General features: G+C 37.6%; 1 long non-coding RNA gene across 1 annotated transcript; it reads left to right on the top strand.

Annotated features, from left to right (window-relative positions):
• Window positions 2,257-14,845, top strand: LOC110401986. Its single transcript, XR_002440737.1, has 3 exons — window positions 2,257-2,383; window positions 6,429-6,512; window positions 12,202-14,845. It is a non-coding gene; the product is annotated as an uncharacterized LOC110401986 (long non-coding RNA).

Raw genomic sequence — 16,268 nt, 5'->3', positions numbered from 1 at the left:
CAGTGCCACAGCAATAGTAAGTATGACTGCCTGAGGTTCCCCAAATTTAGCAACTAAGCTGCTGAATGTCAGGTAGAAAATAGTTTTTTGCTGGTGCCTCAGCTTCTCCTACCTTGCCTCCACTCAGTGGAGTGAAGGATGCTTAGTTTTGTGCCACTCCCTGGGAAACATCACATCTGACCACTGCTGAGGTGGGAAAAAGTAGCTCAGTGCAGGTATGTAAAAACCCTCCCGTGACTCACAACACGGAGGAAATTTAAAGGTCTGGTTTTGTCTTCCCTGTGTTTGTTTGTGATTACAATTTATAATAAGGTAAGATATAAACAGGTATGGTCTGTTCTCATTCTGGCTAGCACCTGTGGAAGTTGTACACCTGTTCTGAGCACCTGTGAGATGAGATGTGCTTTAGAGAGCAGATATATGGTGGGACTCTGTGTTATGTTTCTAATAGTTTTGGTATCTGGAACCATCAGTGACTACAGTTTGAATTCCTGTACCTCCTTGGGTTTCCCCTTTTGTTGTCATTCTAATTGTAGGAAATCCTCAACGTATTTATTTGACATCCTCTCAGTCACATATGTGCTACCTGGACACATCCTTCTTCAAGGTTTTGAGCTGAATTACAATAGTGAATGTCGCTTTATTTTTCTTCTGTGCGTGGATGCAGAAAGGGCATTAAGACCCACTAGTATAACAGTGGAATTGCGGAGCTGAATCCGACTTTTTTCTCTGTGTATGTGAGGGGGCTGACAACAAAGAAAGAGTGGTTTGCAAAGACAGACCCCATCAGCATTACTATATTAACTAGAAAGATATTGGTGTTAAGGGTGTCTGAAAAACTGTAGCATATGTCTTTACACCCTGATTTCTATTAGGATTGCTCACTGTCCTCAGCTTCTAAAATGAAATATTTTCACAGTGTGTGTATTTCCTAAGGTTCTATCCAACAAGATTTTCAACATTTTCTTGGCACTGTGACTTTATTGCCTATTTTATATGGGAAATAATGACAGGCTGGCCTAAACAGTGATCAGTGGCAAGACTCCTAGTGATTTCACATTGCAACAGAATTTAGCTTAATGAATTCAATAACTTTTAGCATGTCTCAGACATCCACTAGTGCTATTATTAACCAGTCTGCTGCCAGCTGCCTGTACAATAGCTCCTTGTTCTTTTTTGCCTGTTGCTTAATCAAGAAAGTATTGTTGCCTGAGAACTTGGCAGGGACTTTTAGCCTGATTCAGATTTCATTTACTTCAGTGTGAACTTTGAGAACTGGTGTGGACATTAGTGGTTTTATTCTGGGTTGCCTTTGTATGATTGTGATCTGTATATGCTTTTTATTTTTAAATTTCAACGTTTGTCACATTCACAGGGAGCTTTTATAACAAGCTCTTTAGGAGAGAAAAATCTCTTTGCAGTGGATATATGCATGTGTGTTGATGTGCATGTGTTTATGCATATTGCATAGAGCATTAAATCTTACCCTTTTCATTTGCCTGGTCCCTGCAGGCCAACACAATACTAATTACCTTGGAAAATGATTGATGTTTGTGTTAAAGCCAATATGCAGGTGGAATGTGTGTTATAATTTTCCATTCTTTAATTTATCTGCTGTTAACAGCTGATTGCTGCCTAGCACAGGGGACTGTGAAAAGCTTTGCCAAAGGAAATATCTGGATACATGCAAATTTAAATCACAATTGCATGATGGAAAGGCCTTTTATTTTGTTAAGCGTTTTGTTTTTAATTTTTTCCCCATATTGTTTGATTGTGTTCATGTCAGCTGGTCTGGGGGGACCTTTCAGAGAGCTGACAAGTGGATGGGAAAGTGTGATGAAAGTGCAACCAAGTGAAGAGGTGAGTTAAGTCTGCTCAAACGTTTAAAGAGGCTGTGGTAAAAAAGATAACTTCTCATTTAATCCTTCATGCTACTGAGCAGACATGTCAAGTCAAATCCTATTTAAAAAAACAAATGATCGAAGTTCATTAGTCATACAGGAATATATTATTTTTATCTGTAACGTCCAGCATAACTCCATGTTTTCATTGTAAATCTGGGATTTTGGAAGTGGTCAATGACATCAGCTCCCTCTGTCCTAATAGAAGGTGGGAAAAATGAGATTCCGTCTCTTTGGACTTTGCACTTCCTTTCTTATTGAAATCACTAGCTACCTGTTTCTCCACCTGTCTTGACAATCAAAGAGCTGTTACAGAGCCTGTAAATTCTCACGTAATGCTCTTTTTATCGTACATGAACAAAGAGAAATTGCACAGAAGAATCAGAAATGCATCTGCATTCAAGCTCGTGTCTCTGGACCCATCAGAAGATCCTTATCTCCTCAGACTGTTTCTGGCACTAGGATTTATCTGTCTTTATCAGGTAAGGGGGGCTGGGTGATACTGTAGTATCTTCCTGCTGAAGTGGAGTCTTGAAGCTGTTTTGGTCTGCACACAAGGAGATCTGGGTCTTTCTGCATGGTTTTAATTTACATGTTGTTTTGTTTGACAGGTCAGAAGACAAGGGCAGACAGCAAATATTTTCCTTTTAGTGGCTTACTGTATTTCAGAGTATCAATAGGGTAATTCATTAGTCTTCCAACTTTTCTTTGAACAGCTTAGAATCTCCTCTATCATTCCTCTTCTCTGAGCAATTGTTCTGAAATTATATTGACTCATAAACCAAGAGTGATCCAGAGGTCAAACTTCTGTACTTATACTCTGTTTGCCCAACTGTAAGTGGATCATTCAGGCAGAGAAATCAAATGTATCTAAAATCTTGGATGCCTCCTGTTGGCTCCAGCAATGGGCATGGACAGCCACACCTGCCCAGTGGCACAGCTAGGTTTGGATGTGCCATGGTTGAGGTATGTAAACCCCATAGCTATCACTTCCACATCAAATGCACCTATAATTACTTTATAGTACAACAATATTAGAGAACAAATTTAGTATGATTACCAACACTGGTGTGTGCTACACTTCAGCCATTGGACTGAATCCTGTAAATGTTGCACATGAGAAAATGTCATTAAAATTAATGGCAGTATTTTAGGTATAAGCATATTTACTATTCTCTTGTGGTTGTCATTTTTTCAAGTATGTCACTTAGGTTTTCCTGTTCTTCCTGTAGTTCAGTAGTGAGGATTCTTTCCCTGCAAGATGGAGGCAGAGCAGGGAGGTATATAATGTTTTAAATAAATAGGCGGTACAGAGCAACAGAATAGTATAGAATTTAAAAGAAAACAAAACAGAAGCTTGTAAATGGTGCCTGCTTTGTGCATTTCACAGCTCACCCAGTCCACTTGCTTGTGTATCAGGATGCCTCTACTGTTTCAATCTCTCCTCTTGTTTTATTTTAATCAGACTTAAAGTGCTTAATTTCCCCATGCTGCATTTGGGTGTTTATTTTGGGGTGCACTGCAGACTGCTGGGGCTGGTTCCACACTCTTTATCCATGTGGAATATGGATAACTGAGGATCTTTTTTATTTATGGACTATGGCAATAATCTCTGCTGGGACTGTTTTTGAGGAAATGATTGTTTCATGATTTTACCATCCTCATCTAAATTTTTTGAAATTTTCAGTTGATGTAAAAAAACAGTAAATCTTGAAAATTCAAGATTGAGTCAAAACCTTAATTTATTTTTTAATGGTGTTGATCCAGTTTAACAGTTATCACATTTCCTGAAGCACCATTAGTGTAGGTTTTCAAATTTCGCAGTGATAAAATAGGAGATATTTTTATCTTTATGCATTTTAGAGATACTAAAACTAAATTCTACCTCTTTACTCACAGTACTATTGCTTGTTTTGACTATACAAGAAGTAAAATGACAGTCCTTTAATATTTCCCATTACTCCAGTCTTTCAACTGCATTTTTGTTGTAGGAATGGCATAAGTCAGAACCACTTGGCTTGCTTTCTCACATGCATCATGTTACTTTTTCCTACCTGTGTAACTAGTAGGCAGCATACCCCAGTGAATTTGATTACTGCCAATGAGGCTAGAGTTTATAACTCCTGCAGAACAGATCAATTCTAAAAACCAAGATGGCGTCAGGAAGATGAGAAGATAGGCGGGAAACAAATTGTCCTCTAGATACAGAACCAAATATTTAAGTGGAACATGTACAATGTCTCCTGAGAGGTGTTTATATTATAGCAGAAGGAGGAAAAGCAATAAAATGAACACTTCAGTAGTGTTGAAACAATTTGTCACAGAACAGACACAAGTGTGTTGGCATTCTTGCAGATATCTGTTTCCTGCATTCACTCGCAGTGCTGTTTCTGTGATAGACACAGGCAACTCGTGATGCTTTAAAATTGCATGTTTGTAACCTTAACCATTTCAGCATGACAGAGAGTTATACTAGTGATGTGGGTGAAGGGAAAGGTAAACATTTAATTGTAGTGAATTGCGTCTATCTCATATATGACAAAAAGCCCCTTGATCCACGCCATTCAGTTACATTAGGGAGACATCTCTTAATAGGCATTAAATTAATTTCTTCAATTTGTTCTTCTGCACAATAGAAAAAAATGTTTTCTTGGTTACTGTGTATCAACATCTGATTTAACAACACTGTTTATTTCAGCTACCTCCTTTACATACCCAGATTTTTCAGCAGCTCATTAGACTAGAAACAAGAACATAAAGCAGTTGCGGTACCTTGCATTTCTATTTGCTTACTATAAAAGGTACAATGGCTTTTCTTTTCAAGCCTGTAGACTGTAAATATGAAAAACCATTTTCAGTCTGTTCTCTGCTAACATTTAAGAATGTGAGAAAGAGTAGGCAAATATACCTGTAGAAGTTCTATAGAGCAGATTGTAAATTTGGGATTTTATGGGAGATGGAGGGTTTGAAAACACATTTCTCTACAAACATTACAAAAAATTAAAAAATTTAGGCACATGATGCAAAAGTGTATTCTTTTTTTTTCCCAAAGATACAATTAGCAGTCAGTGTAAAAGCACTGGCAGCTTTTCACAAGCTCAAATTGTATTTCCTTGGTTTAGCTGATAAAGAGATCAAAGCAAATAAAATCCAAAGAGCTATACACTTCAGCATACATCAGATAAGTAGTAAAATTCACCAAGAACTATTCAAGTTAGGCATTTAGGTAAGAAAAAACCTAAAAAACAACAGCAAACAATTTTACAGATGGTAAAGTACTGGGGTGAGTTGTCTAAAGATGTGCTCATATCCTTGGAGGCCTTGATTAGGCAAACAATTGTCAGTAAGTATACAAGATTTCTCTGTGGGTAGGAGAAGAGCTGACCTTTTGAGGGCCCATTTAACCATATTTTTCCATGATCTACAGTAACCGCTGCTATTCCAAACATTAAGGCACCTCAAAATACAAACTAGAAAACCTAGTGCACTCAGAATGAAGTCATCGAAAAGAACTGGGGAAATTCTGTGTTTTACAGCACAGGTCTAGGCATCTGATATAGCTCTTGGAAGGAATTTAGGTCTGTAAACCAAAATTATGGTTCTCAAATCTCTGTTTCAGCTGCAGCCTAGCTGTAGAGCATGTAGCTTGGCTAAGTGTGTGGTAATAACAGCTGCAGTAGCATCTCAGCTTTGTCTGCTGTGAATGCTCAGACACTTTCCTGCATTGGTGGAGTGTGCTAGCTTGCCCCCAGCACCTGGGTACCACACACAGGGTTCTCCCCCTGATCACATGTGAATGGTACTCTTGTACTGTGGTATCAGCTCAGGCTCAGCACAGGGTGTGGTGATGCATTTTTTTTCTGTTTAAACTAGGACAGAGAGAAAGGTGTGCGGTTGCTCTATAATTAAAAGAAGGGTGAGTTAAGCTGATGCCAGGTGAGAGAAGTCGGCACTCTAGAATTTCTTCTCATGGAGGATGATGCTTTTACACATCAGAATAACACTAAGACGTGTCTCACTAGTGGTAAAACTAATGCCACTTTTCCTTGGCAACAGTCAGAAGGATCTGGCCATCCATGGCATGTGTTTAATGGTCTCTGCTGAGAGGTTCTACATGCTGGAAGGGCTGATGGGAGAGTGCTGATGGCTGGAGGGGAGGGAGCATGCTTTTCACAAGCAAGCATGGGGCAGCAGGAAGAATTACTAGGGCAGAGTTGGGAGTGCAGTCTGGGAGAGCACTGTGAAAGGGGGATATATTAGCAGAGGGAGAAACAGCCATCCTCTGCAACACTGAATATTATTCCTCTCCTGTCTCCTTCAATTAACAGAGTAAGAGCACAAAGGACTTTTTTTCCCAACTGGAAGTTCTTCACAGAAGGAATACTTTTTGTGTACTTAATGGATCAGAGGGCCATTTTCTAAGAGGACAGGTGCCTAATGGCATAAGCACAGTGGAGCTGCAGTGATTTGTTTTCAGCTAATTAGGGCTGTGGTAAATTGGATTTAACCTGAAAAACTTTCCTGCAGAGCAATGGCTGGGCTTTTGCTGGTGCTGAGCTCCATGATGCTGCTGGTAAAACTGCTGCCAATTCCTGAACTAACTGCTTTAAGGTAAGTTCAGATACAGCTGTGCAATGGAGGTTGTGCAGTGACCAGCATGAAGACGCTTGCTGCAGGGCACCTTCTCTTCATGATGCCTTATTTTACTTTTCTTGCCCTAAAGGTGAAGTGTGTTGTAATGTTAATGATTCTTGACCAAATGAGAACAGAATCAATTGGCTGCTTGGTGGAAAACAGGCAAACAAATTAACAACACATCCATTAAATACCTGCATGCCTTTACTACATTGAAATAGAAGTTATTAAACTTACTGAAGTTATTATAGGAAGTATGTGTGTACTTGAACAAGATGTAATTTCCCACTTTGTTGAGAACTTCAGGTAATAATTTGAACTTGATAATTTCTTATGACACATAAAATTTCCCTGACGTAAAAGGATCTGGGAGAATTAGAGATATCAGAAGCTTTATTTTGTGAAAAATGCACTCAGTTCTTCCCCATTCCTACAAACACACAATGTTATCTCTTAGAGCCACCCAGGGCTATTACTCATTTCTTAGCAACATAAGGTTGTACAGTCCATAATATGCCTAGGACATCTTATTTTATCTGTCATGTGGTAAATTTAATTTTAAAATTAGCATAATGCATTAACATTAAAAATTGACCTTTTGTCTCAAAATGTATGATGTCAAAAATCTGATTGGAGTAATATCTTTTAAGCACACTGGAGACTTAAGCAATTTTATTACCTTATCCGTACATGCTTCAGACTAACATATTAACACATTACTGGTTTTATTGTTTTATTATCCCATTAATAAAGCTATAAGCCCTCTTTTACATTAAAATTTTACATTTATTTCTGTTGTATAAACCCACAAAACTCTTAACAAGATAGGCCTTTCCAAAGCTAATTGCTCTTGCAGTGGTAAGATTGGGATTCGCGTCCCCAAACTTCAGGTCTGGGATTCATCTCCCATTTTCGACATTTTAAACAACTCTGTGCAATCAAGCGCCTGTCAGTGATTCACCATTTCTTTCACATGTTTTGGTATGCATTAGATTTTAAAAGCTTCCTAAGCTTCAATAGACTTCTTTCACATCACACCCATGTGTATATGTTTAAGCATGAATCCATTCCCAAGCCTTACTGCAAGTTCTCACAAGCCAAATTGTTACCTATTGAACTCTTATGTTCAGCTGTGCCTGGACCATTACTAGCTCACACTGGCATGTTTAAATCAAAGACCAAGAAGTGGGAACACATCTTCATCCTGTTGGAAATATCCAAATAATTTATCAGGACAGTATCTCTGATAAAAGCAGATTTAATTTGCAATTGCAATGGCGGGCGTCCTGTAAAACAGGAGCACGCCTATGGACGCAGTATGACAGCTTTTGTACCTTGTTCCCCCCCCTTGCCTACCCACTGCCCTGTTTCCCCATTGGCTGGGTACTCCAGGTTCACAATCTTATCGAAGATTTACATTTGTTAATTACATTCTGACACTTGTTCTATCTTGTGCTAGTCAGTCTCCATCCTGCTGTTTCCAAGATGTCTGGGTACTCTTCTTATCATGTTGATACGGTGATTTTCTCCAAAGCTTCTTCCATTGTGTCCGAAGGACGCTTCCTTTGTTAAACAAAGAGCACCGTAGTGGGTTGGAGAGGTGCCAGGCCTTCCTCAATACCTTCTTCAGGCCCACACTAAGCCATGTCATGACTTGTCATTTTAATTTGTGCAGGATATTCTTGCAATGTGTGTGACAAAGTACAACATATATTTTCATGCTGACTATACATAAATTGTTACTAGCTAGATTTTGATAAAGGACCCAAATGGCAGCAGAGGCCATGAAATCAAGAAAATTCTAATCTTGTTCTAATACAGAATCAACATTCGATTCCCACAGTCCTTGACAATAAAGTGCCAGTCTCTGACACACAGTTGTCCTGCGGAACCCCTGCCATCAGTACAACTGAAGAGAAATAGAAGAGTAGAGGACTTCAGAAAACTTTGACATTGTGTCTGTCATCTCCCTTCAGGTTAGCAATGAATTAAGGATCCGACTCCCTTGCTAAAAGGAGCTTGTAAGCTCCTGTCTACTAACTGGCCTCAGTGTGTTGTGCCCTCCTGAATCTGTGATATGTTTACAGATGCATCTTAGAGGATGCCAAGACTTCTCTGTGGTTGTTAGAACATAAATCTAGATCACTTAATGCAAGCTACTATTCAGCTGGTAATCTCAAGTTCAGATTTCCCACATCATTGTCATCATGCAGCAGTAAACTAGTGCCACAAATAAGCATGACACACATCTCTCTTAGGCTGTTCTTAACTGTTGTGTTGCTATTGGGTTCAAACTATAAACCACCCTTTTTCCTTTATTGTTTATTTTTCTCTGAAAATTAAGGCTACTATCTTGGTCTCTGATTCCTCACGCTCTTAGAGAACCTCTGCGTTGGCTGAGTCCTGCAGCTGGAGATGCTACTTGTCTTTCCACACAAGGACAGCTCTTATCTTAATCAGCAGTGTTGCTCCCTTCTCTGCTTTTGTACTTTTCAATGCTGAAAGGAAATAACACCTACCTTCCTTATAGCCTTCTTCATCCTCTACAAACTTCAGTACCTAGAAAGAGAGATCTCTTGGAAGGGGAAAAAGGGTTTCCTGTCTTAGGCATGAAACCTAATTGTCAACCAGCTTGGGCTCTAGAGCTGGTCGGAGACATCTAATGCCCTCTATGTCCAGATGCCTGAATGCGGATGACAATTATCAGCCATGTTTCCAAATGCTCTACAATGATATCTAAATATATCTGTAGGAACAACAGCTTTGATCATATATAACTATGTGTCTCTGTTCTAAGCATAAATGTGGGCAAATCATGAGAACTTACAGGAAAGAATGGAAATATTAAAAAATTGACTATGAAGTGAGTTTTCTGTGCAGACAACCCAGAGAAATGGGAAACATTTCAGATCTATAAACAATTACATTAAAACAATAATGTTTTAAAAAGTTTCTTTTTTTGTTTATTAAATATTCCTCTTTGTGTATGCCAAGCATAACCAATTATCTTGCTTTAAAAATAAATAAATAAATACATTGAAGAGCAGAAAAAACTTAGTAGAGATTCGCTTTTCTGATCTGACTGCCTCTGTGGTATGCTTTTGTAGAATTATTTTAGCAAGGATTGGATTACTTGTTAGATGAATAGCTTTGTATCCACTGATTTTGTAAACCCACCCATTTATCTTTTGAATAATTACTATGTTTGTAATTATGCAGCAGGATTAATAAAATACAAATTGGAGGGAAAAACAAGATACATCACAAAGATAAAACAACAAAAGCATATTTATAGTCCCCTTTAAGGAGGAGTTTCTGCCTAAAGATTTCTGCTTTAATTAAATTTATATATTTTATTTATAGCTCCTTTTATTATTTTTTCCAGAACATGCTGACGCAGCAGCAGTTTTGCTAATAGAATCTATGGTATTCCTATAATAAATATTATGGTAAAAGTCCCCTCTGGACTATTTCCTGAAGTGTTAGCATTTTGAGAGTGCATTTAAGTTTGGCCACCATGAATTCATGCATTGTATATTTGATTGTAAAATCATCATTGTTAAAATATATGACCTGAATATAGGTCCTGAACTGGCACAGAAAAAAAACCGGGGAGAGCTAACAAACATGGAGAGAAATATATGTATTTTGGCATAGAACAGATCTGCAGCCAGCTGCTCACCGAACTTGTGTTGTCCAGTGACTGAAATGACGCTACTAAAGCTTTCTTGGGGGTAGTTAATTCCCGAGTTTGCTTGCTAGGACTGTCTCAGATTTGCCTGTGTAACTCTTCCATTGTTACTTCTTTTCTACCGTCACCTACGATACTTCCTAAATGAAGCAGATTTCGGATGTGAGGTAAGTACAGGAAGAGGGGTTGTTAGCAAGACAAAGAAAGTTTTTCTCTGAAAGGCCAAGTGCTGAGGAAGAAATGCTCCCAGTGCTGAACGACAGTCCAGGCTGAGATTCATAAGAACCTTAAATGTTCTGTGACTACCTCATTTAACACATACACTTAAACAAAAGCAGATAGACTAAGTAATATTTTCAGACTCCACCTATTTTCTGCTGTAAGGTAGCAGACAACTATTATTACTGGATAAAAGGACGACAGCAGAATGTGAACCTGAGCAGGAGAAAGGGCAGATTTATATGTGGGATCCTCCTTAAAAAACAAACGTTTTGCAGAAATAAAATGTAAGAGAAGAAGACAAACAGTAAAGGCTGAAAACAAAGGACTACTGTTTCATCGAGTGTTGCTGGGAATAGAAGGGAATTTTGGTGAAGGAAAAACTACTTGGTTTTGAAAGAGTTTATAGCAGCAGAATAGAGGTAAGAGGCAGTAAGAAAAGAGTAGTAATGTCTCAGATTGGAAAGAATCCATGGAACATATTGCTAAACTTCCTCTCTTTCTCTCCCCAAATTATCAAAGGATAATTTTGAAATAGAGCCATAATAAATTGGGAAGCACTGAAATAGTATAGGGCTCTATGTAACATTTTTGTACATGGAGAAGGAAGAGAGGTAATCTTCATAAGATGGATAAATGTTAATCAACGTTGTAAGATCAAGAGATTTAATTAGTAGGTTTTGAATACTTTCAAAATACTGACACACTTAGATTGCACAGCTTAAATGTAGGCTTCCTTCTTCCAAATGGCAGCAAATTCATGTTGGGAGATTTTTTTCAGCCATCAAAGATGTTTTCTAAGGCATTAACTTTCTTTTGTCTTAAAACAAACAAACAAAAAACAAACTAAAAAAACCCGCAGAGAGAGAAAAGCAAGATTCTTAACTGCCACTTCAGTTTTCTTTAACCCAGCCATCAAAAGTGTGGTAGAAAATTAATTTAATTTAATGCACTTGACTTAGAATATTAAAACTGCTCCACACTTAGAGTGAACAGCTGTGAATTTTCTATGATAGCTAGAGAGAAAGAGGGGAAAAACCCAACAAACAAACAAGTACTTTCTTGTCAACTTTTTTTTTGAGGTGATTCAAATTTTGTAAAACTGCAATTTAAGGAAGTCAAAGAAAAAGTTTAGATATGGTTGATCTTGACACAAGAAAAATCAGATGGTTTCATGAAGATAATTCCTGGTGTGTTTTATACAAGTTTGTGGTGAAAGATAAATGGTGAAATATTGTGGTAATATATAGCCACTCATATGTGGGCGAATCCTGACAAGGTGGCAATGCAGTTGATAGGGGAGCATGTTTTTGTTTGTTTTTATTATCTGTTTGCAATTCCCAACACTAAACATATGAAGTTAGTTGCAATAGTTTCAGCTGTGATATATGATACACCTCTGAATACAGAACAAGTGGGGAAAAAGAAAAAAGAGTGTATCAAGGTATGTTTCTTAAACCTGAAAAATACTGGGGAGATGTGAAACGAGCAGTAGGTGGTGGTGAAGAAGAGCTAGAGAGCTGTCAACAGATGTTTTTTCCTCTATAGTTTCTGATTTTAAGAGATTTCACTGGAAGGAAATGTAAGTGCACTCTGTCAAAACACGGAGAGAATCTGGACAGATTATTAAAAAAAAATGTCAAAGAGCAAGTGGATAACATCAGGATCAAAGTGACTGACGAAAAGAAGAGCCAGAAAGTCAGGAAGAAAAGATCAAGATTTCATTCTTAATGTGGTTTTCTTTTTTTTCCACAGGGGACACACCCTGGGGGAGACCAGGGGTGATCCATATGAATAGAGATGAAATGGCTAAACAGACCCTTCATTTTTGAGCACACACACAAAACTAAGCTTGTCTCACTGAGATACGTTGAACAAAATGCTTTGTTCAGAGATGAGATGGATATAGGTGTTGTGAGCACTAGCAGACAAATGTCTGACCAGCTGCAATCTAATTCATTACCTGTGAAGCAATGGCAGTTAACACCAGGTCCTTCCATCGAAGCCCCAGTGTCACTCGCTGGGATCTGCATGAGCCACTGTGCATGAAACTACACGACAGAAAACAGAAATCCCTGAAGAACAGAACAGGTCCTCCCTGTGTAACATTTGATAGGCTGAACTTTATAGATCAGGAGAGTAAAGCCACACTTTTCACACATCCCTCACAGAAGATGTTGTCCTCATCATGAAGTAACCATTCAAGTGAAGCAAGCTCTTAATGAACATCCTTCACTGCCTACTGGGGATCTGGAAAGTCAGAAAAGAAGGCAATTTAAGAAAAATATTGCTTTGGGAAAAACAGAGATGGCATAATTCATTTCTGCAGTGAGAAAATGGAACTGTTAACATCCTTTACCTTCCTCTGAGTCACTGCAACCTGTGCTTTCTGGTCAAAGTTCATGGAAATTGATACATTTCTGGAGTTGTTTTGTTTGACTGGCAGTTTATGATGGGAAAAATATAATTAATTTTAAGGTGCCATCAACTCTTGTGATGAATACTTTTTCTTTCTATGTATAGTGAGGATTTTATTATGTGTTTTATTGTTATTTTGAAACAATAGCAAAATTTAAATGTTTTCAATTGAGAGTTCTGGCTTCCCACACTTTCTATTTAAATCCAGGCTACCACAGCCTGGTTCTCTTACACATTGTACTTGATCTTTTTTGCCTTATTTAGATTAAGAAGCAGGCAGCTCAACTGTACCTCTTGCTGATGGCAAGCGTTATCTGCATGTTTGCTTTCCTGCTATGCACAGTGACTGTTAATGAACCTTTTCCTGCCCACAGCAGGGGGATTGGAGCTTGATAATCTTTAAGGTCCCTTTCAACCTAAGCCATTCTATGATTCTGAGATTCTATGATTCTTTACCCAGCGGTAACTTGACTGACAGCAGATCAGTACAACTAAATAAAACATTTAAAAACAAGTATACCCATGTCTGGATACTTAAGAAGGAGAGGAAATGGCAAAATATTTCAGATTTGTTAGGGGCCATTAGGTGTATCATAACTGCATGAGCAGTTATATAATTTAGTGACTCTCATGAGGCATTCTGCATTATGTTTGCAGTTGTGAGAGAGGGAGTTGCACCCAACTGTTTTAAGAGTGACTATTTTTTATTGGGGTTTTCTGGTGACGGTATTACTCCAACAACTTGTGCATGTCATCAAAACCCAGAGGTAAAGATATAGCACTCTTTGGGTATACTTTATTATTTCACAATAATTGGATACCATTGGACACCTAATGAAAATTTACATTAGGCAGATACCCAGTGTAAATGACATGCTTTTTCAGTCCTTCTCATTCTTTCTTGGCTGCCTCAGTGTACTTGTTCTAATATTTTAGAAAGTATGATTTTTAATGTATTCTTAGGAAATTAAAATATCTGGGGAGTTTTGAAGTATTTTTCAGCAGGAAAATCATTAATTGCAGTACTGGGAATTAGATATTTACTTTAAAGTCAGTGGGAGTGTGTTACCATTAGCAGGTTTGGAGCAATGGTTCAGAGAAATGGTGAAAAAAACCTTTTTCCTAGATTCTTGAGTCTCCAAACAGAGATGTACTTGTTTAAATTTATACATGTGAGTAGTCTCACTGGAAGCCTTCTTAAACCTGAGCACATGTGAAATCATTTGCAGAATAAACCCTTGGTTTGGTTACATCTGACTCATCTTAAATCTGAAAAATAGCTTCTTGAACTTTTCTTTTCTGAAGTTTTGAAAGTCCCTGTGAGTACTGGATGAAATTTAATGGTTCTTATTTCAGCTGAATATAGCTTGGCCTTCCTTAATGAGAACGATGTTTTGTTTTCAAAATAATAATTGTAATGGAAGTTTTAATGGGATGTGTTTTCTAATAAACAGCAGTAATGCTTTGTGATTTTTATAGTGCCTTTCATTGTAGGCTCTGAAAGTGCTTCATTAGTGTTTTAGTCTCACATCACCCCAAGTGGAATGGTATTGTTGTGCTTGTTTTATGGAGAGGAGGGTAAAGCTGAGAATGAGCTGTGAAAATGAGAATCTGGTATAGTCTGCAGGACTAATGGCTATTCACAGACTCATTCACACAACACACAGTCTCTTCTCACGTACTTCTAGCCATGCTCCTTTAGATGCACTTTTATGGCTAACAGCTAGTTGCTGTCATGAAGATAACAACACCTTTGGCTTTGCAAACTATTTCTGGTTAGAAATTGCTCACTCTTAGTTTCCCTTTCTTTGTTCTAATCGGGACTTAATATGTGTGCTAAAACCAGTCCTATGCTTAAGTGCTTTTTGATTCAGGCTCTATTTGAATAATGGAGGTGAAATGTGGTAGAAAAAGGGATAGGGTTCATCCATTCTCATCTGGGCACTGACACCTGGCAGACAGATTGATGTAAATGCATGTTAAATGCTTATTTAAATATTAATTTTCTGTAGTACAGTAATAAAAGCAGAATTCAGATTGCTTGTCTTTTTTTTTTTTTTTAAGATAAAAGCCATTCCTATAGTCCTGTATTGATGTGTTTCATGATGAAATGCTGATAAACACTACCTGAAATATTTTCCTGCTTACTTTCTGACTCCGAAACTGTTGCAAGCCAAAAGCTGAACTGAGAATTCGGAACACTGCCTATATTTTCTTGTTTCACAGAAACATTTCATAACAGAATACGAAAGAAAATGATCTATATTTGTACAAATTCAATTTTCATTTCTAATAGACTGACCTAACTTGAGTAAAATAGTATATAATTACACAAAGAATATGTATTTGTTACTTCATAGTGATCCTATTCTGAACTTGCACACTCTGATGAAAAAATAAATAAAAACACATTAGAAAATTGTGAAGAAAATGTATCCACGGAGTGTTTGGTGCTTTTTTTTCCCTTCCAGAGTAGTCTTCAATTAAACAGAGACTTATGATAGTCTTTGGTATGCTTGACCAGTGTTAAAATTAACAGAGGGTTATTGTACAAAAAGGGAGTATTTCAAGAAAATAATCCCACTTAAAAATATTTTTAAAACCACATTTTTTCAATGTATATTGTTGGCGGTTATGGTGGCATGTTTGATTAATGAGCTGTTTTATTGGTGATGCAAATAATGTGTAATGTCATAAGACCCATATGTTGTAGATTAGAGAGGTATTAAACTTACCTTGGCACAAAGTGAAAAATCTAAAATATCCCTCTGGTAAAATATATCATTCTAGAGGTACAAGACATGTTGGCATTGCTTGTATTTATGCTTTTGATAAATGACATGTCATGTTTACTTAATTTCAGTATCCAATAAAAATCCATTCTTTCTCATTCTTTGCTTCTTTTTTTTTTTTCCAGATTGCTCCTGTAAATTCTGTTTGCAGTGGTCAGCAACAGTCTGACAGCAGGCTGCATGCTACCTGATAGTAACAAAGACATGAAGGAAGACACCGCTGTCTAATTTTGCATGAGATAATGTTTGTATTTATTGTCTTTTATCTAGAATTGTGTAAACAACAGAATTAGGAAGGTATGCACATGCAGGAAGTGTGATGTGAAGAATCCTCAGCAAAAGCCCAAACCATATAATGGAAACTCACTTGATTCCACATTGGACTGTAAACCTGAATTGCAGGTCAGTGTCTATTTAAAGATTCACTGAGATTCTGGGGCCTTTGGAAATAGTTTAGTTGGGAAATGATGATCTAACTTGTGAATCTAGCTGGGAACTGTATACAAAAAAACAAACAAACAGCTCAGAACCGTGTAAAACACAGTGGTTTAAGTTGAATTTTACTTTGAGGTTTTGAATTTTGTTGACATTGGATGATAGGCAAGAACCCAG

The sequence above is a fragment of the Numida meleagris genome, chromosome 6 (assembly GCF_002078875.1).
Source record: "Numida meleagris isolate 19003 breed g44 Domestic line chromosome 6, NumMel1.0, whole genome shotgun sequence".
NCBI classification, from domain to species: domain Eukaryota; kingdom Metazoa; phylum Chordata; class Aves; order Galliformes; family Numididae; genus Numida; species Numida meleagris.
The sequence above is the reverse complement of the archived record's forward strand: the minus strand, read 5'-3'. Positions and strand labels throughout refer to the sequence as shown.